We start from the raw sequence: 27,767 nt of genomic DNA on the forward strand, positions 1-27,767 counted from the left end.
GAGAGACCCCAATGATCCTCTCAGCAAGGCACAGAGGCAGGAACAAACTCAGCTGAGACTATGGAGGGAAGGATAGACAGTCTCAGTGATGGGGAAGGTACTGAAGCCATGGCCAAGTCACACTTAATTAGAACAAACTAGAACAAGCACATTCCCGCAAATACATAATCTCCACAAAAGAAATAATAGTATTTTTGTTCCGTCCCACTTAAAAATGCATTTCTCTCCTTTAACTCAGGCAATCAACAATGGAATAATGATTAGAAGCATATGAAACCTGCAACAACAAAACAGAAATTGCTGGAAAAGCTCAGCAGGTTTGGCAGCATCTGCGGAGAGAAATCAGTGCTAATGTTTTCAAGAATCCCTACAGTGTGGAAACAGGCCCTTCGGCCCAACAAGTCCACACTGACCCTCCGAAGAGTAACCCACTCAATCCCATTCTCCTACTATCTATATTTACACCTCACCCACACATCCCAGAACACTACAGGCAATTTAGCATGGCCAATTCACCTCACCTGCACATCTTTGGATCGTGGGAGGAAAACGGAGCACCCGGAGGAAACCCACACAGACACAGGGAGAATGTGCAAACTCCGCAAAGACAATCGCTCAAAGCTGGGATTGAACCCTGGTCCGAACCCGGGTCCCTGGCACTGTGAGGCGGCAGTGCTAACCACTGAGCCACAGTGTTTCGGGCCCGGCGACCCCTCCTCTGAGTTTTTCAAATTTGATGAAAGAAAAGGGATCTCAAACTCAATTTGCCTTCAAAAGAAACTCTTCCTTAAGAGATAACTAATTTTGAAAACATTTTTAAAAAAAGACAGCAGCTGCATAGCAGGAATAAACAGCAGCCCACAGATGGAAGAAAGTATTTTTTAAAACAGAGATTTCATTTCTTCACTGTCTTTCTCACTGCTGTTTGTAATCGTGTGGGATGGGGACTGGGACGGATCTGTGAAGGGGGAGAGAAAATCCATTTTTGACCCCCTGCACCAGAGATTTCCAAGAATCTTAGTAACACAAGCACCCAGCACCTGAAGCAGTTTTATCAAAACTGTAATCTTTAACTGTCCATCTGCGATGATCCCCTGACTATGGCTGTTTTGAATATTCAGCACTGAAACAATTTACTATTTGAATTCAAATAGAAGAACCAATAGGATGTCAGACAGAGAGGGGAATCACTGAACTCCTGCACCATCAGTTCAGGCCTAGCTCAAACACATCAGGCCTCAACAGGAAAATCAGGTCCTTTGCATAGGGCAGGGATAATAATCTGGGAAACATCCATCAAAGCCTCAGGCCATTTCCACCTCAATCCCTGCCCCAGGATCAAGACAAGACTGAGCTACATTCCAATACTCAGTGAACTTTGATACATTCATCACTTGCTAACCTGACTCCCTTCAGCTACTGCTAAGGATGGCAACTGGTGGGATTTATAACTGAAAGATTCAAACACTCTTGACCAATGAGGAAAATATTGTGGGCACTGTGTGTGAATGTATCGTGCATGCATGTCAGTGAGAGAGTATGTATGTGTGTCAGTGATAGTGGCAGTATGTGTCTGTCCATCTGGGGTGTAAGATAGAGAGAGAGAGAGAGAGAGAGAGTGCGTGCAAGTGTGTGTACATGACAGAGAGAGACAGAGAGTGTGTGTGTGTGTGTGTGTGTGTCAGTGATTATGTGAGTGTGGTGTGTGCATGTCAGTGTGAGTGTGTGAGCGTGTGTGTGTCAGTGATAGAGACACTATGTCTCTAACCGTCTGGGGTATGAGATAGAGAGAGAGAGAGAGAGTGTGTGTGAGAGTGAGTGTGCATGAGTGAGAGTGTGTGTGTGAAAGAGGGAGAGAGCAAGAGAGAGAGAGACAGAGAGTGTGTGTGCGTGCGTGTGTCAGTGAGAGTGATTATGTGAATGTGTTGCGTGTACATACCATGTGTATGTGTCAGTGTGCCTGTGATAGTGACAGTATGTGTCTGTCCATCTGGGGTGTAAGATAGAGAGCGAAAGAGTGAGTGTGCGTGCGTGCACGTGTGCGTATATGAGTGAGAGAGAGAGAGAGAGGGAGACAGAGACTGTATGCATGTGTGTGTGTGTCAGTGATTATGTGAGTGTGTTGTGTGTGCATGTCAGTGTGAGTGTGTGAGCATGTGTGCATGTGTGTGCGTGTGTGTGTCAGTGATAGAGACAGTATGTCTCTAACCGTCTGGGGTATGAGATAGAGAGAGAGAGAGACAGAGAGAGTGTGAGAGTAAGTGTGCATGAGTGAGAGTGTGTGTGTGTGTATGTGTGTGTGTGTGTCAGTGAGAGTGATTATGTGAGTGTGTTGTGTGTGCATGTCACGTGTATGTGTCAGTGTGCCTGTGATAGTGACAATATGTCTGTCCGTCTGGGGTGTGAGATAAAAAGAGAGAGAGAGAATGAGTGAGTGTGTGCGTGCGTGTGTATGTACATGGGTGAGAGAGAGAGAGATAGAGACTGTGTGTGCCTGTGTATGCGTGTGTCTGTGTATCTGTGTATGCGTGTGTCTGTGTATGTGTGTGTATGCACGCGCGTGTGTGTCAAAGTGTGTCTGTGCACAGTAGGTGGATTCACATCCCCTTTGAAATCTCCACAGTCAGCTAATCTCCTTTACGAGTAGCAGACGTGATGATACAGGCCAAAGTACAAGGCGCAGACAGCCAACTGCTGTACGTCTTGGTACCACCTCCCCCATCAGCCACCCCAGCCTGCATAGCCACCATCACGTGCTCCGTACACACCAATGACCAGGCACCACACAGCTGTTTCCCCCTGATCACGGCCTGACAGCACCACTCTCCATACGACACTAGTTACCATCAGTCATTCACGAAAACTCAACTTCCCCACATCATCATCGCCCCCACCGCCCCCCACACACATCCAACCCCCACCACTGGCTTTTCTCTTTGTTTTTGTTCGTCAGACAATTTTCCATTGTTTTCAAAGCCTCAGGCACATTCTGAAACCCATCTTTCCCCCCTCGATCAAAACTCAGAACAAAGTTATCCTCAATGCTAATGACTGGCAACATTACGCAACCACAAAAGATAAATCCTACACTTTGAATTTGGCCACAGTGTTAAAAACTATTAGTCCTTCAGCTGCTGAACTATTGCTCATGTTTTACTAATCTGGTTCAGGGTGAAATTAATTCTTTTTAAAACAAACGTATGGTACACGACATGTTTTACAAGCACACAGTAAGGTTTACAGACAAAGCAGGTTTGAACGCATTCTTCATTTGCATAATCTGGATTTCATTCTTAATGCAAAGTATTTACTCCAATTGTACAGGAAACACCTTTAATCGCAGCCTGGCCCACAGTACTGTACTGCTCCCCACACCAACACAATGCTCACACTGGGATGGGTTCACTTGTTATAATTGTATGATGCTCTTCAATGTCAGGTTGTAGGGACTCATTATTGAACTGCCATCACCACACTAATGTCTAAACCTAACCACCTCCTCCCCAAACCAAAAGACCGCCCCATGGCCCCCCCCCCACTAAACCCCAGCAGTCTCAAAACCACTGGTTAAACCAAAACCAGAAATTGCTGGAAAGCTCAGCAGGTCCAGCAGCATTTGTGGAGAGAAATCAGAGTTAGCATTTCGGGGCCAGTGACCATTCCACAGACTTGAGCTTTTCCAGCAACTTCTGATTTACAGCATGCGCAGTTCTTTCAGTTGTTAATCGACTGGTTAAACCTCTCCCTTCGAGTGTGGTTGTCTGTTAATTTTCTAATTGAAAACTTGATCAAGAAAAAGTTTGCAGTATTTCTTGAAAGAAATCCCTGCCTGTGCACCAGTACCCTGTTGCTTGCTCTCTCTGCACCAACACAGTTGGCCATTTCATGTAGAACTTTGGAGTGTAAGTATTTGACAACAGGATGTAAGGTAAAGTTGCCATGATCTTACCAAAACAGAGCCGCGCTCTTATTAGAAACTACAGGTGGTTTAACTGGAGGGTCACCGTGTCTCAGGTGAGGGGAGCGGTTGATGGTTGAGAAGGAGAGTCCTTCATAGTAACCCTATCTGGTTTTGGAATTGAACTCTCTCGATGATGCTGTTGGCATCACTCCAGCCAACCAGCTAACTGAGCCCTCAGAATGGAGCTGATTAAAGCAGAGCGCTGGAAAAGGCACAGCAGGCCAGGCAATATCTGAGGAGCAAGAGTCTACATTTTGGGCAGGGCCCTCAGAATGGAGATACAGTAGAAGAGTTTAGGACCCAGATAGGGAAAAGACAGAATGGTAAAGTTGGGGAATCAAGTCTGAAATTCACCAAAGATCCTCAGACAACACCCTCCAAACCCACAGCCACTTCCATCTAGTAGGACAAGGGCAGTAGATACATGGGAACACCACCCCTTGCAAGTTCCCCTCCAGGCCACTCACCATCCTGACTTGGAAGTTTATCATGGTTCTTTCACTGTCACTGGGTCAAAATCCAGGAACTCCCTCTCAGTGTCGTTGTGGATCTCCCTCCAGCAGGCGGACTGTAGAAGCTCAGGAAGGCAACTCATCATTACCTCCTCCACCAGCCAATAACTGCTGGCCTGGCCAATGACAAGCACATCCCCCGAATGAACATAAAAACGGTTGCGTACAGATCTTTCTCGTAAACCAACTGGTCATACAATCCTCGAGCTGTACAGCACGGAAACAGACCGTTCGGTCCAACTCGTCCATGCCGACCAGATATCCTAAATTAATCTAGTTCCATTTGCCAGCATTTGGCCAATATCCCTCCAAACCCTTCCTATTCATGTACCATCCAGATGCCTTTTAAATGTTATAATTGTACCAGCCTCCACCACTTCCACTGGCAGCTCATTCCAGACTTGCACCAGCCTATGTGTGAAAAAGTTGCCCCTTGAGTCCCTTTTAGATCTTTCCCCTCTCACCCTTAACCTATGCTCTCTAGTTCTGGACTCCCCCACCCTGCGGAAAAGACTTTGTCTATTTATCCTATCCATGCCCCTCATGATTTTATAAATCTCTGTAAGGTCACCCCTCAGCCTCCGAAGCTCCAGGGAAAATAGCCACAGCCTGTTCAACCTCTCCCTGTAGCTCAAATCCTCCAACCCTGGCAACATCCTTGTAAATCTTTTCTGAACCCTTTCAAGTTTCACAACATCTTTCCCATAGGAAGGAGACTAGAATTGCACACAATATTCCAACAGTGGCCTAACTAATGTCCTGTACAGCCGCAACATGACCTCCCAACTCCTGTACTCAATACTCTGACCAATAAAGGAAAGCATACCAAACGCCTTCTTCACTATCCTATCCACCTGCGACTCCACTTTCAAGGAGCCATGAACCTGCACTCCAAGGTCTCTTTGTTTAGCAACACTCTTTAGGACCTTACAATTAAGTGTATAAGTCCTGGTTGTCAGCCAAAACAGCTTAACCTCTCCAAACTGCAAATTTACATTTATATAGCACCTTTCACAACCTCAGCAAAGTGCAATGCCATCACTGCCATACCTTCAAAGGGTGGCCATTGTTGTAATGACAGGAAATGGGGGGGGGGGGTAACTTATTATGCACAGCAAGACTCCAAATGAGCAGATATTGTGTTTCACAGTGGTTCTGAGGGGTACATATTAAAATGCCAAGCCAATGAGGCAAAAAAAAGGCTGCTCTTTTTTGAAAAGTGCTGTGCTTCCAGGTCCTCGGGAGAAAGGAGGCAGACACAGCCTCCCGGGAATTTGACACAATCGCAAGACCATTTACACACCACCATCAAGCAGATCGATTGCAAGACATTAAACCGCATGAATTTATCAGACAACAAACGATTATCACAGTGCGCTGTCAAAATATCGCCAGGATTAAATGCCAAGTTCACCAGAATTGTCAAATAAAAACTATGTCCTGTCAACTGAACTCCAACAGATTTGGACCCGAGTAATATTGAGTGCATATTGGTGCTAGAAAATGTCCAAATGTGGACCTATGGATACAACAGGCCTTAGATAATGAATTACATTTCACATGGCACCAGTACCACGGAAACCAGGTTTCTTCAAACAAGTTTTCATTTTACACCAACTGGTCATGTAGGTCTGCCCAAAATTCCATCTGCACGTACCTGATTACACAAGCCAAACCCACCCGGCTAAATGACATCACGTTAGGAAATCAAAACCACAAGCCATTATAGATGATGGTAAATCTTTATAGAGAGAGCGCACTAGCTCAGTCACAACTGCTGTCTTGTGCCCAGATCTGGGCACCATAGGTACGGGAGGATATGCGGACACTAGAGAGGGTGCAGAGAAGCCTCATGAGGATGGTGCCAGGGATGAAGGAGCTCAAGCTGGGCTCAACCGTTTAGCAGAAGAGGAGATTTGATGGAGGTGTTTAAAAAAAAAACATGAGGGCACAGTAGGTTGCGAATAGCATACCCTATGGTTGGAGAACCAGGAAGCAGCAGAAAACCAATGCAAGGCGATTGGCAGTAGAAGCAATGGAGGTGGTTGGTGGCTTTCTTTCTGATAACATGTACCACACAGAGTTGGGTTCTTAGTGAGACAGACACCTTGAAGTTTATTTACAACACCACACTATTTACATAGAACATAGAACAGTATGTTGTGCCGGCCTTTTATCCTACTCTGAGATCAGGCTAACCTACATACCCTTCATTGTATCTTCCATTTGCCTATCTAAGAGTCGCTTAAATGTCCCTAACATATCTGACTCTACTACAACTTCTGGCAGTGCATTCCACAATGCTACAATATCACAAATAACAGAGGCCGAATTCTGAAAAAAAAGTCATATCTTTCTCTCTCCACAGGCCTGCTGAGTTTCTCCAGCAATTTCTGTGCTCGTTTCAGATTTGCAGCATCTGCAGTATTTTGCTTACAGAAGTTACGGCACATTACACACACACACTCTCACAGGCTGACTGACTCCAAAAGAGAGAGACAGAGGGGCTAAAGGCGAGCTCTGTACCTTTAAGTCAGACTGTCACAAGGACAAAAAGAGACAATAGGACCAGGAGTAGTGCATTTCACTGTCTTAAAGTCACAGGCTGAAATCAATCACTAATACAACAGCAATGGTGACAGGAGACCTAGGACCAGAATTAGACCATTTGGCATAACAAGGCTGGTCCCCCATTCCATCATGGCTGATATGTTTTTCAAACCCATTCTCCTGCCTTCTCCCGATAGCCCTCGATTCCCCTCACTAATCACGAACCTATCTAACTCTGTCTTAAATACAGTCAATGACTTGGCCTCCACAGCCCTCTGAGTCAATGAGCTCCAGAGATTCATCAGCCTCTGGCTTAGGAAATTCCTCCACATCTCAGTTCCAAAGGGTCATCCCTTCACAGTGGGGCTGTGCTCTTGGGTCCTAATCTCTCCCTCTAGCGGGAACATCTTCTGCCCGTCCACTCTATCCAGACCTCTCAGTATTCTGCAAGTTTCAATCCAATACCCCTTCGTCCTTCTAAACTCCATTGAGTACAGTCCCAGAGTGCTCAACTGCTCCTCGTACGACAACCCCATCATCCCTGGGATCATTCTTGTAAATTTTCTATGGACCCTCTCCATTGTCAGCACACATGGGACACAAAACTGCTCACAAAATGCCAACCACAGTTTGATCAGAGCCTCGCACAGCCTCAGCTGTACACCCCTGCTCTGGAACTCCAACCCTCTCAAAAAGGATGCTAACATTGCATTTGCCTTCCTAGCTCATTCCTGATGAAGGGCCTTTGAGCAAAATGTCGATTTTTCCTGCTTCTCAGATGCTGCCTGACCTGCTGTGCTTTTCCAGCCCCACTCTAATCTTGACTCTAATCTCCAGCATCTGCAGTCCCCACTTCTGCCTTCCTAGCTGCCAACCAAACCTGTGTGTTAGATGTAGAAGAATCCTGATCTGGGACTACTAAATCTCGAAACAACTACTTTAAATGCCATTTCTTTAAGTGGTTAGGATCTGAATGCACTATCTACCTGACAGCAAGGTGCAGGGTGGTTCGATCATGAGTGAACTGGACCATTTCATTGAAGTGAGAAGCTGTTGTGGGGCAGTGAGATGGGGCAAGCTGCTCTTTCAGAGAGTTAGGTATGGACATGACAGGCCAAAGGGCCTCTTTCTGTGCCTCGCCAATAGCTGAACAAGACCCTCACATCAGACTTCAATATGGAAGGGGTTGGGGGCAAGAAGTCTTGGATTTTGCTTGTGCCCTGTGCTTGCCACATGCACTGCAATGTAATGACATGATGCACACACTTACAAAAAGAACACACACACACAACCTTGCGTCGTGGTATTGAGCTGCTGCACTCGCAGTGGAGACAATCTATTAAATTCAACAAGACAGACCAGGTATAGGGGTAAGAGAAAGGGACAAAGATATGAAACGAACAGAAGAAACAGTTAAGATAGATGTGCAGTTCCCATGACCACTAGACATCTCAGCTTGCCTTTCAATCAATCACTGCTGTAGCAGAAAGAAACTTGCATTTCTAACCGTCATTCACGTCCTCTGATACATTCCCAGAGTGCCCATTGTCCATTTGTGGTTGCGCACTAGGAAAAGCAGCAGCCAATTTACACGCAGTAATCTCCGAGGGGGCAGTGATAACTGGATGACCCGGGTTTTGTTTCCTTCCCCGAGATGGTGCGCTCACAGCTCTGGAGCGGGGCTTAAATTCACCACCATGTTACCCAAAGAGGCAGGAATGCTATCACAGGGTGGCTCTGCAACATGGCAGCCTTCTTTCCAAGACTCTGTCTGCAAACCGTCTGCCATTTTCAATGGGAGCCAAGTGGCTATTTCCTAATTGACCGACAGGACAAATGGATGCGGGGTGGGGAGGGGATAAGGAATCTTCCATCTGGATGCACTGGCAGAGGGCATCGGGTGGACAATGTGACCCACGGCATCCGAAAACCCGGTTCCAAGTCGGGTTGGACAAGGCTCAAGAGGGGCGGTGGAATGCTGCATTGCAGAACAGAGTGTGACAGAATCCAGCGAAAACTGACAAGATCATCCTTATTTGTGAAGGTGATGGTTCCCCTCCCACAGCCAGACTCCTGGTACACATTACATTCTTCTTTCGGCTTTGGCTCCTAAACAAGTCACTGCTTGCAAAAGCCAATAACAACACTGTCATAAATACAGCATCGCTGAGATTAAAAAACTGCACTGATATAGCGCCCTTAAGGCTCAAACCATTCAAAGGCCTTTCGGAGTGACTGGAACCTTGAATAAATAAAACAACCAACATAGTATTTTCTTTCTTGAAGAAGTAAAATCGAAAAGCTCTGACTTATACATCAGGAGATAAGATTGAAAATAATAACTACATTTCCCACAATTCAAGACATCACAGAATGATGCAGGGGATCGTTTGGCCCATTGCATCTATTCTGGCTCTTTTGACAAACATCTCCCATTTCCCTTGCTCTTTCCCCATGGCCCCTGCAGATTTATCTTCAGGCATTTATCTAATTGTCTTTTGGCCATCACAAGTCAGTTAGCCTGCTGCCTTTTGTGAATCCAGATTGCAAGGCTCATTGTGCGTAAGGGAAAAAAAAATCTGTTGCGTTTTGGTAGAACTTGGCCTACTTTGTATATCTTTTCCACCGCCCTGCCCTGCAGTCGAATGCACTTTGACAGGTATAGGAAGGGCTGTTCACAACCTGCATCAGCAGCTAATGCATAAAGTGCTTTATCAGCTGTGGGAAGACGCACAACTCCTTCAACTAGTTAACATGGGGCGGGAGGGGTTGCCAGAGAAATTTAAAAAACCATGACCTCGGTTCAGCCAACAGATTTTGACCGATGAGGATGGGAACAGACTCATTCGAAAGCAACAAGGATGACACAATGGAAAGTGGAGGATGGAGAAATCATCTCTGCTGGCGTCAATCATCTCACTTTACCGTAGCACCTCGATAAAGACAACAGTCAGCAGTCCAGCACTGAAGAGACCACGTTCACCCTCATTAGAGCAACCAGAGGAGCAGCAAGACCATAGGATAGAGGAGCAGTATTAGGCCATTGGGCCCATTAGTCTGCTCCAGCATTCAATCATGGCTGATGTGTTTCTCAACCCCATTCTCCCCATGACCCTTGTTTCCCTCACTGAGTAAGAACTTAGCTACCTGTCATAAACAAACTGAAGACTTGGCCTCCACGGCCCTCTATGGAAACGAGCTCCACAGAGTCACCACCCTCTGGCTGAAGAGATCCCTCCTCATCTCAGTTCTACAGGGTCTTCCCTTCAATCTTAGGCTGTGCCCCCAGGTCCTAGTCTCTCCTACCAGTAGAAACACCTTCTCCATATCCACTCCATCCAAGCCTCTCAGTATTCTGCAAGGGTCAATCAGACTTCCCCTGCCTTATCCTTCTTAACTCCATAAGGGGATGTCAGTACAAAAGTCAGAGTAAAGTGATTCCAATTGAAGTTAGGATTGATTTGGGATCAGGAACAGAATGGGACTAATCGATGCAGTTCACCACCCCCTGCAGTTGTTTTCGATATTTTTAAACATCCTGTTACAACACACTTCTGGAGTGAATGGGACTTGAACCCTGGGTCTACTGGACCAACGGCAGGGACACTACCTCTGCACCGCCAGAGCCCTCCTGATGGTTGTTACAACAAGACGCCCAGCAATGGCAGCATAAGTACCAATGTAAAGGGTGACCATCTTTAAAGGCATTGCCAGTGATTCCCAAGTGGGTGGTCAGGCAGGTAACAAAGACCTGTTCTGGGATCAGACCACCAGCACCTCCCAGAGATCGGGGGGGGGGGGGGGGCATCAATTAGGGAGCAAAATGTCAAACACAGCTACCATTCAAAATGGTCACCTCAAAACCCATACAGTCATACAACTGGACAGCACGGAAACAGACCCTTCGGTCCATGCCGACCAGATATCCTGAACTCATTTCATCCCATTTGGCCCATATCCCTCCGAGCCAATCCGGAAAAGACCTTTTTTTAAAAGAAAGGGAGTTAATAGGATTCAGGAAATTTGCATCACTATTTGTAATTTGAAAATAAACAAGACAGTGTGAATAAAAGCCGAAAGAACCGCAGATGCTGTAAATCAGAAACAAAAGCAGATGATGCTGGAAAAGCTCAGCAGGTTTGGCAGCATCTGTGAAGAGAAATCAGAGTTAATGTTTCAAGTCACAGATGCTTCAAGAGAGTATAAATCTCTGACTCTGAGTAATCGGGGAGGTTCACAATGTCCCAGAGCAGTCCTCGTACTGTAAGAACAGTTTACTGGAAGAACAGCCTGCTCAATGACTGAGTCATGGCACTCGATGCTCCTCGGGCCAAGTGGGGAACAACAGCCTTCACCAGTTTGTTGAGGACCACATGTTCTGGTTAGGAATTATAATCTGGGCCTTAGGAGAGGCAGAGAGAATAGCATCAGCTTCCTCCTGAGGGATTTTTAAAAAATTTCCTCTCCCATGATTTCTGGTACAGACAAAGGTACCTCATTCCACAGGGTCGCTAGAGTAGGCCGACTTTTTTCTCGATTTCCACTTAGCGTTCTTCCAGTGACCTTGGGCACTCTATTTCATCTTCCTCCCTGCTCTCACTTGAACCAAACCTGCCTGTTGCCGAGGCTGATAAAGTAGTTAATGTTTACTAAAACCTGTGGTTGAACTGGACAAAACCAGATAGCAGAACTCTGCCTCGTCCTTCCAGCCTGGAAAAAAAAACCCTTTACACAATGAGCCAGTTACACAATAAGAGAGGGTTAAAAGCTGGAGAGTTGTACCTCGCGTCCGATTGGCTGAGTCTCAGTTAATCTGGTGCAGTAGCAAAGCTCTGACTGTATGCAAACCCTCAAAAAACAAACTGACGAAACAGGGGCTGTGTACTGAGATGGATGATGGATTTGAAGTTAAGAGTCACTCCCTACAGGACTGCAGACCCCAGTATCAACCCTGCAAAACCTCTCATCAAACATCGAGGGGGGGGGGGGGCAGAACAATGGCATTGTCACTGGGCTAATAAATCCAGAAAGATCGGCAGGCCAGGAGTTCAAATCCCCCCATGACATACAGTCATAGAGATATACAGCACAGAAACAGACCCTTTGGTCCAACCTGTCCATGCAGACCAGATATTCCAACCCAATCTAGTCCCACCTGTCATCACCCGGCCCGTATTCCTCCAAACCCTTCCTGTTCATATCCCCATTCAGATGCCTTTTAAATGTTGCAATTGTACCAGCCTCCAGTGGCAGCTCATTCCATACACGCACCACCCTCTGCATGAAAATGTTGCCCCTTAGGTCCCTTTTATATCTTTTCCCTCTCACCCTAAACCTATGTCCTCTAGTTCTGGACCCGCCCATCCCAAGGAAAAGACTTTGTGTATTTATCCTGTCAATGCCCCTCATGATTTCATAAACCTCTATAAGGTCACCCCTCAGCCTCCGAAAATCTGGAATGAAATGCTTCAGGTGGTCCTGATGAAGGAGAATGGCTCCGAAAACTAGTGCTTCCAAATAAACCCGTTGGACTATAACCTGGTGTTGTGTGATTTTTAACCTTGTACACCCCAGACCAACACCTGCATCTCCAAATCATAACTTGACAGTGTCAAGAGTGACTCACTGTCAAATGTCGTGAAATCCCATCTCATTCATTAATGCTCTTCAGGGAAGGAAATCCTGCCATGCTTACCTGGTCTGGCCTAATGTGACTCCATACTCACAGCAATGCGACTGACATGTATCTGCCTCTCGGGGCAATTGGGGTTAATTAGTCCAACCAGTGATACCCACATCCCATAAACCAATAAAAAAAGCAAGAGATTTTACCAACTTTCCACCTTATCTAAATTGGCAATGGAGTAGGAATTGTTTTATGACTGAATAAATTTTCTTTGGACACAGCAGCTACACTCCCTCTTGGACATGTGACTGTGATAAGCAATAACTGGCCTGGATCACTGCTAAAATACCACCACCTGATTTCTCTCTGGTTTATGCCTTCCGACTTCTCTGGCTCCAAACCTTCCAGAATTTAGGTTAAGTTGAAGCACACTGGGGGAAACCAGCTGCTTGCTAACATTTGCCCTGCCTTGAGAAACAAAACATTTCCTACCCAGAAAACATTGAAGTGGAACTGACAAGATAGTTCTGGGAGGATCAAATGCACATTTACAGCTACCTTCACAAATAGTTTTATTTTCTCAGGGAGGGGTTAATGTGCGACACCATCTCTTCCTTAGAATTCACCCTTCCTTCTGCAATGTGGAAAAAAACCTCCAGTATGTGATCAAAGGCTACCATGTGGATCAGGATAGCCCACCCGCTGATTAATGGGGACAGGGGCACCATGTGGGTCAGTACAGTCCACCCGCTGGCCAATAAGGAAATGGGTACCATGTGGTTAGTATAGTCCACCCGCTGGCCAATGGGTAAAGGGGTACCATGTGGGTAAGGATAGCTCACCCTCTGGCCAATGGGGAAAGGGGTACCATGTGGGTCAGGATACCCCATCCTCTGGCCAATAGGGAAAGTGGTACCATGTGGGTCAGAATAGCCCATCTTCTGGCCAACGGGGTTAGTGCTGTCCTTTCTCAGACTAATGGGGAAAGGGGTACTGTCCGGGTTAGTACAGTACACCCTCTGGCCAATGGGGAAAGGGGTCCCATGCAGGTCAGGACAAACCACCCCATAGCCAATGGGGAAAGGGGTAGCAGAGGTGTTGACACCCAATCAGAGCAGCATCATACCAGAATACACTGCACAGCAACACACGTTTAGTTTTTCCAATGACCAAATTACCAAGGACACTCCATAGAATCCCCACAGCTTGGACACAGGCCATTCAGCCCAACAAGTCCACACCAACACACCAAAGAGCCAAACACCCTACCCTATCCATGTAACCCTGCTTTTCCTGTGAATATCCACCTAGCCTACACATTCCAGGACACTATGGGTAATTTCCCATGGCCAATCCACTCTAACCTGCACATCTCTGGATTGTGGGAGGAAACCCACACAGACATGGGGAGAATGTGCAAACTCTGCACAGGCAGTCACCCGAGGGTGGGATCGAACCAGGGACCCTGGCGCTGTGAGGCAACAGTGTTAACCACTGTGCTGCTCCCACGGTTATGGAGATTACCTGTCGTTGTGGAATTTGGCAGCAAGGTTTTTGGGTGAAGGTTTAAAGTAAATGTTTTTAAAATGATGTAAACTATGACATGCTGAGTGATGGCAAAAAGCAGCCATCCGCACAACAGCCTGGTCTTCGAGTCAAGAACTGGTGCAACCACACTTCAAACCAGCACCACGACAACTCCTGGGATTCCAGCTGATTCTTACCCCTTTCTCCTATGAAGGACAATGCTGTAAAATGCCACGTGTCTGGGAACCCATGCTTCCTGGGCCTGCTGAAGCTCACATCTATTTCTGCTATCCAATGTTTCTGGCTCACCTCGCATTCCCCTTCCCCCTCCCCCTCCCCACGGCTCACTAAACAGTGGCGATCCTCCCAGGTGTACGCTTCAAGCTGACTGCCAAAAAAACAGCAACAAAAGACACCCAGTGTTTGCAGAATAAACAGTGGCACCTTTACAGCCAGTACGAGGCAGGCTCAACAGGGGACAGACTGCCAAAGCCATTTCAGAACTTAACAAAAACAAGAAGAAACAAGAGGTTTGTGTAACTCTCCAGGATCACACTGCACACAGTCCTGGTGTCTCAGTGGCAGTGCTCCTTCACAGGCTGTTAATTTTTCGTCTGGTTTGCTGCGTTAAAGGCTTCCCTTTTAACAGAATTGGTACCATTAACAGACAAGAGTTTAACAATTTTCCCATGGTTCTTAACAAAACATCATAGAGTCACACAGCACAGAAACAGACCCTTCGGTCCAACTCGTCGTCCACGCTGACCGTATTCTCAAACCACACTGGTCCCACCTGCCTGCGTTTGGCCCATATCCCTCCAAATCTTTTCTATTCATTAACTTATACAAATGTCTTCTAAGGGTTGGACCGAAGGGTCAGTTTCCATGTACATCTCTATGACTCTAAGTGTTGTAACTGTACCTGCATCTACCACTTCCTCTGGCAGTTCAAACCACCCTCTGTGTGAAAACGTTGCCCCTCATGGTCCTTTTTAAACCTTTCTCCTCTCACCTTAAACATATCCCCCTGAGTTTTGGACTTCCCCACCGTGGGGAAAAGACCCTTCTCACTCATCTTATCCATGCCCCTCATGAGTTTATAAAGGTCTATAAAGGTCACCCCTTACCCTCCTACACAGCAGTGAAATGAGTCCCGGCTTACTTTGATAACTCAAGTCCCAGCAACAATCTGGTAAATCTTTTCTGAACCCTCTCCAACTTCATAATATCTTTTCTATAACAGAGTGACCAGAACAGAGGTCACCCATGAACGTGCAGGCACCTTAACGAATAAATTAAACATCCACTACACTAGTTACACTTCCACTTCCTTAAAGGAGCTGAGGTGCATTTATTTTTCTGAACTCATTAGTCGTGGCGGATTCACGCTGCGAAAGAAAGACCATGCAAGCTATCGCAAAGAGCTACCCACATTGTTCTCCCTTCCCTGAGCATTCCCCTGCAAATGGTCTGCCTTCATGTATCACTCTTGCCTCCCACTCACAAGGTTCTGGCACCAAGTCCCATCTCCCAGAGCCTGAGCACAAAGCTGACCCCACAGCACAGTAAGGAGGGAGTGCTGCACTATCAGAGCAGCCATCTTCCAGTGCGTTACAGGGGGAGTGCTGCACTGTCAGAGCAGCCATCTTCTAGTGCGGTATGGGGGGGAAGCGCAGCACTGTCAGAACAGCCATCTTCCAGTGCAGTGCAGGGGGAGTGCTGCACTGTCAGAGCAGCCACCTTCCAGTGCAGTACAGAGAGAGTGCTGCACTGTCAGAGCAGCCATCTTCTAGTGCGGTACGGGGAGAAGCGCAGCACTGTCAGAGCAGCCACCTTCCAGTGCAGTATGGGGGGGGGGCGGGGGGAAGCGCAGCACTGTCAGAGCAGCCATCTTCCAGTGCAGTACAGAGGGAGTGCTGCACTGTCAGAGCAGCCATCTTCCAGTGCAGTACAGAGGGAGTGCTGCACTGTCAGAACAGCCATCTTCCAGTGCAGTACAGAGGGAGTGCTGCACTGTCAGAACAGCCATCTTCCAGTGTGGTACGGGGGAGTGCTGCACTGTCAGAGCAGCCACGTTCTGGATTCCCCACTTATCATTTCCCATTCTGTATGCAGGAGCTGGGGCTATTCACAAATTACCCCCCCCCCCCCACCACCCACTTTTCCTCCATTACGTTGCACCTTCAAAAAGTACTTCATTGATTCCAAAGCACTTTGGCACATCTGGTGTTCAGGTGGTAGGCTGGGGTGTCAGGAGGAGGTTATGGGACCTGGGCAGGGGTTGGTATTTGAAAACAGGATCAAGAATTTTAATATCCAAGGTGTTGCTGAACCCAGGGCTAATGAGAGGTTGGTGAAGAGGCGTAGGCTGTGGGTGGATAGGACTCTGTGAGGGAGGACTGAGGCAGCAGAATAGGTCCAGAAATGATGGCCTAACATAGAGAGAGAGAGAGAAAGAGGCGGAGAGACAGAGAGAAACACAGAGAGAGAGAGAGAGAGAGACATCCACACACAGAGACAGATACACACAGATAGAGAGAGAGAAAGACACAGAGAGACAAGAGAGACAAGAGAGACAGGGAGAGACAGGGAGAGACAGGGAGAGACAGGGAGAGACAGGGAGAGAGAGAGACACACATGGAGAGACAGAGAGAGACACAGAGAGAGAGAGAGAGACACACACAGACAAGAGAGACAGACAGAGAGACACAGAGAGAGAGAGAGAGAGAGAGACACACACAAACAGACAAGAGAGACAGACAGAGAGACACAGAGACAGAGAGAGAAAGAAAGAGAAAAAGAGAGAGAGAGCATGCGAACAAGAGCAAGAGCAAGAGTTTGAGAGAGAGATCGCAGTTTCCCAGTATAACCTGTACATTGTTTCCTATTAACAACTTTAGACAGTAACAGCAAATCCTGCTGGTTTGCTTGTCATTACACTAAGCCGCCTTGCTAACGTTACCAGTGTAAACCTACTACAGCGTTCCAAAGAAGTCCAACGCAAGATCAAAGAACACCTCATTTTCAGTTTAGGCACTTTACATTCTCAATACTGTGTTACACAACCTCACAGCATGACCTCTGCCCTACATTTTTCTTACACATCCCCATCCTCCCCCCTCATGCTGACTCTTGTTTGTCTCTCAAGGGCTTCATTTTCAGCACAGCAGACCTTATTCTGCTTCTCACACCTGACATTTACACCTATCTTACATCTCTACCTCTCCTCTGCTGCCATTCATGCCTATTCTGCCAAAGGCTTGGAGTACCCTCACTGTCCAGTCTTGTTCTGCCAACGGTACCAAAACCACCGGGAACCAGCCCTTCTCATTTCTGACACACCACATCAACCTCAAGACATTAACTCTATTGCTCACTCTACAGACACTGCCAGACTTGCTGAGTTAATCCGCTAAGTTTTGTTTTTCTTTCAGGTTTCTGTAGTACAGAGGGTCCCGGATTTACGAAGGTCCAACTTACAAACACGGGTGTGATGATAAAGACGCAGCTTACAAACGGTCACTTTATATCGCCCTACACAGTGTTTCGACTTGTGTAAAAATCAACTTGCAAACGGACTCCAGAACACAACCAATTGACAACCCGGGGATGGCCTGTATTTCACTTTTATTTGACAGCTTAAAGGTTACTTGCACTAGGGGAGCTCTGCTCACCTCATACTTCCCCATAACCCATACAGAACCAAGGCCAATCAACACAGAGCATTAACGGCTGGGGTGCAACTCCTGGTAAATATTTAGTCATTTTTAACCTCAATCTAGAAGTTGCAGGGTCTGGGGAAATGAGGAAACTCACTGGACACACACACACGCACACACACACACACACACACACTTACAGTGTTCCTTGAGATTTCCCCCCAAACAGCCTGATCAAGGTGATAGTAGGTCACAGACTGCAGGGAATAACCTACCTCCTGACTCCCCAAAGCCTGCCCACCATCTACAAGGCACAAGTCAGGAGTGTGATGGAATACTCCCCACTTGCCTGGGGAAGTGCAGCTCCAACAACACTCAAGAGGCTTGACACCATCCAGGACAAAGCAACCCATTTAATTGACGCCACATCCACAAACATCCACTCCATCCACCACCAACGCTCAGTAGCAGCAGTGTGTACCATCTACAGGATGTGGTGCAGTAACTCACCAAGGCACCTAAGACAGCACCTTCCAAACCTGGGACCTTTACCATCTCGAAGGACAAGGGCAGCAGATACACAGGAACACCACAACATTAAATCTCCCTCCAAGCAACTCACCATCCTGGCTTAGAAATATATCACTGTTGTTTCAGAGTCAGAATCCTGGAGTACCCCACCCAACAGCACCGTGTGGGTGTGACTATAACTCAAAGACGGCAGTAGTTCAAGAGGTTAAAAATCACATAACACCAGGTTATAGTCCAACAGGTTTATATGGAAGCACTAGCTTTGTGACAACCTCCTGATGAAGGAGCAGCACTCCGAAAGCTAGTGCTTCCAAATAAACCTGTCGGACTATAACCTGGTGTTGTGTGATTTTTAACATTTGTCCACCTCAGTCCAACACCAACACTTCCACATCATGGTTCAAGAAGGCAGCTCACCACCACCTGCTAAAGGACAACCAGGATCAGGAGTAATTCTGAACCAACCAGTGACATGCACATTACCGTGAAAAGAAGATATTTTTAAAATGGCAAACTTAGGCCCAGTGGGTAAACGCCCAATGATCATCAAGCAACTACCTTGTGAAAAATGTGATTTACAGAACCAACAGAGCCCCCAGCCTCTACAAAGAATTGAATTGGCTTTTCAACTAAATCGGGCGGGGGTGGGGGGGGGGGTGGGGGGGGGGAGAGAGAGGGGGGGTGTCAAATACTGAAATTAATGAGTAAAAGAGGACATGTGAGGGTCAAAGGTTTTTACACAATGAGTGCCTGAGACTATGGTGGAGGCAGATTTATAATAAAAGGGAGCTGGCCAATTATCGGAAAAGAAAGGATGTGCAGAGTTAAAGAGAGAAGGCAAGAGAGTGATACAAGGAGAATTGCTCATTCTGTGAGCAGGTGTAGACATGATGACCTCTTTCTGTGCTGTAGTGCTTCTGTGAACTGTCAGTAAGCCAGTGTTTGATTCCAGATCACAATTATTTCTCATCTTTAATTCAGCCTCTCCTCTTTCAGCACACAATGTAAGAGAGTAGGTTAGATTACTTACAGTGTGGAAAAAGGCCCTTCAGCCCAACAAGTCCACACCGACCCTCCGAAGAGCAAACCACCCAGACCCATTCCCCTACATTTACCCCTTTACCTAACACTACGGGCAATCTAGCATGACCAGTTCACCTGACCTGCACATCTTTGGACTGTGGGAGGAAACCAGAGCACCCGGAGGAAACCCACGCAGACACAGGGAGAATGTGCAAACTCCACACAGACAGTTGCCTGAGGCGGGAATTGAACCCGGGTCTCTGGTGCTGTGAGGCAGCAGTGCTAACCACTGTGCCACCGTGCCGCCCAACTAACACAATAACTAGTGTAAAGCCATTTCAAAACACCATTCTTAAACCAATCTCGAATTAAAAGGGGACTTAATCAGCATTATCATGAAGTGTATACGTGTATGGGCAATGATTTATTTTAAGGTAAGGATGTTACCAAGTCTGGAAGATTTGAGCTATAGGGAGAGGCTGGGGCTATTTTTTCCTGGAGTGTCAAAGGCTGAGGGGTGACCTTATAGAGGTTTGTAAACTCATGAGGGGGCCTGGATAGGATAAATAGATCTTTATCGTAAGGTGGGAAAGTCCAAAACCAGAGGGCATAGGTTTAAATTGAGAAAGGAAAGATTTAAAAAGGACCTGAAGGGTGACTTTTTCACACAGAGGGTGGTGCGTGTATGGAATGAGCTGCCAGAGGAAGTGGTGGGGGCTGGTACAATTACAGCATTTAAAAGGCATCTGGATGGGTATATGAATAGGAAAGGTACAAGAGGGATATGGGCCGGGTGCTGGTAAATGGGACCAGTTCAGTTTGGGAAACTTGGTCAGCACAGACGAGGTTGGACCAAAGGGCCTGATTCCGTGCTATACGACTCTAAGATAAATCTATATTTTGTTTCACAAAAGGGACTGAAGAAAAGGGGAACATTGTCACGAATTTCACAAGAGCATCCAGTCGCTGGGGTAGAGCTGAGGACTGGGGGTAAGGTGTTCCCACTGACTGAGGCCTCAGGAATTGAGACTTGCCTGCACAGCTCACATTACAGTGACAAAGCAGGCACTCACTGCAAGTTTTCTGCGCATCAGCCTGACTGATACTGGCCAACAAAGCAAATAAAATCCAACTCCAATCAGAGTCTGGCTGGAACACTCAGTTCCCAGCTCCTCCTATCACATCTTGTTGGCATGTAACTGTGGATTCGGTCACCCAGCTGTCTTTTCAAATTCTTCATTCCCTGTGGTTTGCTGTGTGTGTATTTTACAGGCCTGTATTCCAGACTGTGGCAATATAACCAACTGGAGCCCAAAATGAAAGCTTTCAGCGCACAGAGCTCACCATTTACACAATCACCCCTCAATGCAGCAAGGTGAAACGTTAGACAGAGAAGCCATCTTGGCCGTTGGTAACCTGGCAACCTCAAAGATGAATGTGCCCTTAATAATATGATGCTGAGAGGACGTTTCCTTAAGCGAGAGGTCATTGCTTTAGGATAACTATGGGTAGCAGATTTAAAATGGAGATGAGGAGCCAGAGAGATCTACAGCACAGGAACAGGCCCTGTCAAAAATCCATTTATCTAAACAGAGATTTACTTCTCTCAAAGGGTCAAGAGAATCTGTGGAATTCAATAGCCCAGAGAGCGGTGGGTGCCAGCTCACTGAATAATTTGAGGAGGAGATAGACTGATTTTTAATTGGCAATGGGATGGAGAGCGGGCAGGAAAATGGGAGTTGAAACCAAAATGAGGTCAGCCATGATGGTATTAAATGGGGGACTGGGTTCCAGGCCTACTCCTGCTCCTAGTTCTTATCCGTGCCCGTGACCATCTGGACCCCCAAGCACTGGAAAGCCCTTCCTAAATCTTTCTGCCCCTCACTGTATCAGGAAACTCCTTCAAACAGAATTTCCCAAAATCATTCCCACAGTGACCCCAATCTGAGGCTCAAACATGACCGTGAAACCTCAGTGAAGGCAGACAGGAGGGTGAGGGTGGAGAATACCTACAAGAGGTAGGGCACGGGAGACAGGTTCTGTCAACTGGGGGTTGGGGTAGGAGAGGTGAGTGACCAAACTAGCAGAGGGAGATGGGAACAGGTGGGTGGGTGGGAGCTATGTACTACTGCTACCTCAGAGCCCCCCAAGCCCACCACCCCACTTGGGGAGCCCCACTTTGGGAAGTGCTGCATTTGAACCATTAGCTTTTGAACTAAACCCACTTCTGCTCAGGTTTCTGATAATAATGTTCCTGTGAAATGGGATAGGTTATGACATGAAAAGGTGAATTTAGGATGAGGGCATGTAACCACAGAGAGGGACCTCTGCTACCATGTCCTGTCCGCTGTGTCTGACCTGGATCGTCCCAATCACCTTTGGGTGGTGTTTGCTCATCCTTATCCACTCCACCCTCCCTGCAACATGGATTTGACTTGATAAAGTAATTCCAACTCCTTATTCAAACTGTACACATTACTTGTTACACCCCAGTCTACGTACACAGTGTTACTGCTGAGTCTCCAACTCAAGACTCTTCTGCTTATGGCTTCAATACATCCTTTGTTACATCACTGACTGATTTACACTGACCCCTTACACTAACCACAAAAGGCGCTAGATCAGTGCAGGTTGTTGCTGCTAGTAAATAGCTAACTGTTTTACACCTGGAGTTTGCTGTTGACCCTGCAGCTCATTCACAGCTCCTCCAAACTGGCACGGGGGGGGGGGGGGGAGGCAGGGACTCTCGATTCTACTTCCTCTTTCCCATGTGGTAACTCTCAGGATGGATGGTTAGAGACACGTGTCATCAGGCACAGGAAGCAATGTCACATCGAACCAATAACTTAGCCCATCTCCCAAAGCGACTGCAGACAATACTCTTGTATCTTCAAAAGCACAGTCAGTCATAAGGAAGGAAGGTGGGCACCTAGGGGAGGGGGCGCGTACCCATTTGCTTGGGTGCAGTGGACGTGCGAAATGGTGTTGCCAATGTATTAAACTGAGTCAAACCTTACACCACACCCCCCCCCCCCCCACCCCCACCAGGGGAGTAAGAAACAGTTTGTGTGACACCATTTAAAATAGACAGGCAGGAGGCTGGAAGAACACAGACCAGGCAGCATCAGGAGGTGCAGAGGTTGATGTCTCGGGTGTAACCATCTCCTGCCTGTCCATTTTGGATTCCAGCATCTGCAGTTTGTTTTTGTCTCTAACCATTTAAAATGGGGCAGCTTGACATAATGTAACGCTAAAGTAATAGAGATGAGGTTAAAAATCACACAACGCCAGGTTATAGTCCAACAGGTTTATTTTGACACATTAGCTTTCCGAGTGCTGCTCCTTCAGATAACTAGTTGGAGCTCAAGCAGCGCTCCGAAATAGTGCTTCCAAATAAACCTGTTGGACTATAACCTGGTGTTGTGTGATTTTTAACTTTGCCCACCCCAGTAAAACACCAGCACCTCCACATCATAGCTGTCATAGAGATGTACAGCACAGAAACAGACCCTTCGGTCCAATTCAACCATGCCAACCCAGATATCCTAAATAAATCTAGTCCCATTTGCCAGCACTTGGCCCATATCCCTCTGAACCCTAGGAGAAAGTGATGACTGCAGATGCTGGAGAGTCAGAGTCGAAAAGTGTGGCGCTGGAAAAGCACAGCAAGTCAGGCAGCATCCAAAAAGCCTCTAACCCCTTCCTATTCACATACCCATCCTGATGCCTTTTAAATGTTGTCATTGTACCGGCCTCCACCACTTCCTCTGGCAGCTCGTTCCACACGTGCACCACCCTCTGTGTGAAAAAGTTTCCCCTTAGGCCCCTTTTAAGTCTAAAACCCGAAAGAACTGCAGATGCTGTGAATCAGAAGCAAAAAAAGAAGTTGCTGGAAAAGCTCAGCAGGACTGGCAGCATCTATGCAGAGAAATCAAAGTTAATGTTTCAGTTCTGGTGACCCTGCCTCAGAACTGATGGTAGCTAGGAAAATGTAGGTTTATATGCAGAACATAGGGTGGGGGAAAGGTGGAAGGAGTAAATAACAGGGAGTGATAGAGTCCAGAGAGAGAGAAGCACAGTTGAACAGACAAAGGAGTTGATAATGATCTGGCTGGGAGGGTGAATAGCTGTTAATGGCTCATGGAGACTGTTAGTGGATAACAATAGGTAGCATGTATTGACAGATTATGGCATTCCTGACTGAGGGCTGTTGTCCAAAACATCGATTCTCCTGCTCCTTGGATGCTGCCTGACCTGCTGTGCTTTTCCAGCACCACACTCTCGACTCTGATCTCCACCACCTGCAGTCCTATGTGATAACAAGGCCTGGTGTGTGGGGCTAGGACGTGGGGGAGAAAGTGAGGGCTGCAGATGCTGGAGATCAGAGCTGAACATGTGTTGCTGGAAAAGCGCAGCAGGTCAGGCAGCATCCAAGGAGCAGGAGAATCGACGTTTCGGGCAAGAGCCCTTCTTCAGGTCGTGGGGGAGTTTAGGCTCGGAAGTTATTGAACTCGATATTGAGTCTGGAGGGCTGCAGGGTCCCCAAGCGGAAAACGAGGGTGCTGTTCTTCCAGCTTGGGCTAAGCTTCACTGGAACACCGCAGCAAGCCTGAGACAGAGATGTTGGCCAGGGAACAGGGTGGGGTGTTAAAGTGGTAGGCAGCTGGAAAGCTCAGGGTCTTTTTTTGCGGGCAGAAAGTAGATGTTCTGCAAAGTGGTTACCCAGTCTATGCTTCATTTCCCCAGTGTAGGGGAGAGCACACTGTGAGCAGCGAATGAGGTAGACTAGATTGTGTGAATTGCAGGTAAAGTGCTGCTTCACGTGGAAGGTGTGTTTGGGCCCTTGGATAGTGAGGAAGGAGGAGGTAAACGGACAGGTGTTACTTCTTTGGCGGTTGCAGGGGAAGGTGCTGTGGGGTGGGAGGGGGCGCAGTGTTGGGAGTGAAGAAAGAGTGGACCACAGCATTCCTTTTCATTGTAAAAAGAAAACCCATCTGCCATCCTTAACCAGCCTGGCCTACAGACTGCAGACCCACAGCAATGTGGTCAACTCTGAACTGGCCTCTAGGAATAGCCCAGGCAGCGATACCCACATCCCTTAAATAACCACTACAGGCAATAAATACTTTTTTTTAAAAGCTCTGGAAAAATCCCACAGGAAATTCAGGAGTGAACTGATTACCTGGAGAACACGGAACTCACTATCATAATGAGTAGCAGAAGTAAAAATATGATTTAACGGGATGTAGAGTTAGGAGGAGGAATAGGTGGAACATCAGCATCAGCACTGAACATAGATGGGCTGAATGGCCTACCTCTGCTGCTATCTTTTATGGTCTCTCCGGCACAGCGGTTGTGGGCTTGCAACTTTCTCTTGCCCCAACCCTGACCCTCTCCGCTGCTCCCCAACACCGAGTCTCAAGGGAAGACCCAGCAGAGAGTGCCCATGGGCAGATAGTGGACAAGTCAGCATGCTTTATGACAGTGCACAGCAGCTCTCCCAGGGTGGAGAACGGAGCACTTTCAATCTGCTACAGAGTCCACACATGCGCGTGCGCACACACACACACCCCCACAGACAAGAATGGATCCTTATAAACGCAGTTAGTCAGGATGGGGAAAGTGAAGACTGCAGATACTGGAGATCAGAGTCGAGAGTGTGGTGCTGGAAAAACACAGCAGGTCAGGCAGCATCCGAGGACAGGAGAATCGACCATTCCCGATGAAGGGCTCATGCCCCAAAATGTCGATTCTACTGCTCCTCGGATGCTGCCTGACCGGCTGTGCTTTTCCAGCACCGCACTCTCCACACAGTAAAGTAAGACTATTTCATTTCTACCTTAGCTCTCCTTCGTGTTTCCAGGAGAAAGCACTCGATGTGGGACGGGGCAAGCACAAAGCCTTTAACTGAAATTGAGCAACGCCAGCAGGATCCCACCCCCAGGATCCGTGCGGTGTGTTCAGGACCCTGGAGCAACCTCACGATGATGTCACAGCGCCGATCTTCAGTGGGCGCAAGTAACACATTGTGGGCGGAGCTGGCGCAAAAAGACCCAGAGGAGCGGGCAGAAAGCCTGAAGTGAGTGTTAGAAACAGATGCAGAGACAAGTGTGGAATAAGTGAAGCAGAGAATGCTAGAGAAAACGCAGCGGGTCTTGGCAGCATCTGTGAAGAGAGAAACAGAGTTAACATTGAAGCCATCAGTCGTCTTCTTGGGTAGGGGTTTGAGGGGAGGGTCTCTGGACTCAGAATGTTAGCTCTGTTTATCTCTCTGCAGATGCTGGAGTTTCTCCAGCAATTTATTTCAGATTTCCAGCATCCTCAGTGTTCTATGGAGTAGGTGGACTCACATTAGACAGAGCTTTTACGGAGTGGCCTCTCAATAATGTAACAGTATTACAACCTGGTACAAAAACAGACTACCACATGCTTGGTTGTAAAATGTGATAATCCAATATGGTAAAGAAGCCCACGACTGAAGGCAGTTCTTGACCTTGTCTTCTCCTTGGCCACACACCTCATGGGTGTGGACATCAGAACTGCACAGTGAGGGAGAGGCTGCAATTTTCAATGTAGAGGGCAGAAAGGAGACTGGGATGTGACCAGGAGGAAGCAGCTAGCATCATTACAGCCTGAATCTCCAAGGCTGTACTACTAAAAAATATATATAAAAAGCACCATAGCAGGTAAACAAGACTTTGGCCTCTGTTCGGTTTGGAAAGGAGCCTAGCGCAGCACCCCTCCCCCTTTCTCAAAGCTATCACAAATCCTAAAGCTGGAGTGAGTCAGACGACCAGCTGACCAAAGTGTTTAGTCAGCAGAAGAGAGCTCAAAGAGAGAGAGATTTTCTTTCTGTTCCCCCACCCCGCCTCCACCCCCCAAACAACCCAATCATTCGATGAGCTCTCCTTCTTCAGGGTTTCTTGAACTTTGATAGACGAGAGACAAGAGGGGAACGCAGGAGGCCGGTGTAGCCACACATGTTGCCCCACTGCACAGGGGGATCAAGCAAAATGCTTCAACGAAATAAAATCAAAGTGTAACGTTCTCTCCTTGTGGCGGTATCCCTGAACTCCAATCCATCTCAGCTTCATACCTTGCTGTCAATTCAGGTCTGCAGCTGTTGATGAAAGGCCAGTCTCAGCAGTTGCTGCTGCCTTCACCATCTCTCTCTCTCTGAGCCTCTGTGTGACTCAGTAACTAACACACGCACAACAAAGATTCATTTTTCAGGAGACATGGGCTGTAACAGGTGTTTAATTCTTCCAAGTTACTCTGCCTTGGCGCTGTTCCAGTCTCACCATCGATCTTTTTTTTTCTGAACTTAAGTGTCTCACTGAGCAGTCTCCCTGTTCACACCTCCATACAATCACACCTTCCCCACCCCCCCCCCCCCCCCCGTCACACTCAATTGACAACACACCCTTGGGTTGCAAAGAGATGGGAAACCTTCATTAAAACCCAAATGACCGTCCTCTTCAAGGACACTTCACAAGTTAAAATGGTCGGACTTCAGACAAGATAAATCATAACCAAACCAGACCTAATGTAAAGGTAGATTAATCTTAACAATGAGTCTCCTGATACTCTTTCAGAGGGGGAGAGGCATAGAAATGTACAGCACAGAAACAGACACTTCAGTCCAACCCATCCATGCCGACCAGATATCCCAACCTAATCCAGTCCCATTTGCTAGCACTTGGCCCACATCCCTCTAAACCTTTCGTATTCATGTACTCAGCCTTTTAAATGTTGAAAGTTAAAACTCACACAACACAAGTTATAGTTCAACAGGTTTAACTGGAAGCACACTAGCTTTCGGAGCGACGCTCCTTCATCAGGTGATAGTGGAGGGCTCAATCCTAATCCTCCACTATCACCTGATGAAGGAGCGTCGCTCCGAAAGCTAGTGTGCTTCCAATTAAACCTGTTGGACTATAACTTGTGTTGTGTGAGTTTTAACTTTGTACACTCCAGTCCAACACCGGCATCTCCAAATCATTTTAAATGTTGCAATTGTACCAGCCTCTACCACTTCCTCTGGCAGCTCATTCCACATGTGTACTGTTCATCTCCAGTCTAAGTGTTCCAGGTCAATTTGTTACGTTGCACAATTCTGTAGCTTTTCAGTTACACACCTGATTGCATTTGCAAATACAGGTATCCCCCACTTTTCCAAAGTTTGCTTTATGCCACTTCACTTTTACAAAAGACCCACATCAGTATCTGTTCTTGTTAACCAAAAGAAATCCAAAGAGGTTTTTCGCTTTGAAGAGAAAATCAGACATTTTTCCCGTATAAATTAATGCTTCTTCACTTTATGGCTTGCAAAAGGTTTCATAGGAACGCTTTATTTTCTGATAGCTGGAGGATATCTG

The 27,767-nt window shown here is 47.1% G+C and overlaps 1 protein-coding gene across 2 annotated transcripts in view; it reads right to left on the bottom strand.

The window, feature by feature from the left end:
* Positions 1–27,767, bottom strand: part of rreb1a (ras responsive element binding protein 1a) — a 235,269-nt gene that overhangs the window by 168,754 nt on the left and 38,748 nt on the right. The window contains exon 1 of one of the 2 annotated variants that reach the window (XM_087978500.1): positions 11,518–11,536. The exons of the other annotated variant lie outside the window; for it this stretch is intronic. The gene's annotated coding sequence lies outside the window, so the exon portion shown is untranslated. Of the gene's footprint in view, positions 1–11,517; positions 11,537–27,767 lie in introns of those variants that run through there. 2 annotated transcript variants of the gene reach the window in all.

The sequence above is a fragment of the Chiloscyllium plagiosum genome, unplaced genomic scaffold (assembly GCF_037043375.1).
Source record: "Chiloscyllium plagiosum isolate Xiang-an unplaced genomic scaffold, Cpla_swu_hap1 HiC_scaffold_34, whole genome shotgun sequence".
Taxonomy (NCBI): domain Eukaryota; kingdom Metazoa; phylum Chordata; class Chondrichthyes; order Orectolobiformes; family Hemiscylliidae; genus Chiloscyllium; species Chiloscyllium plagiosum.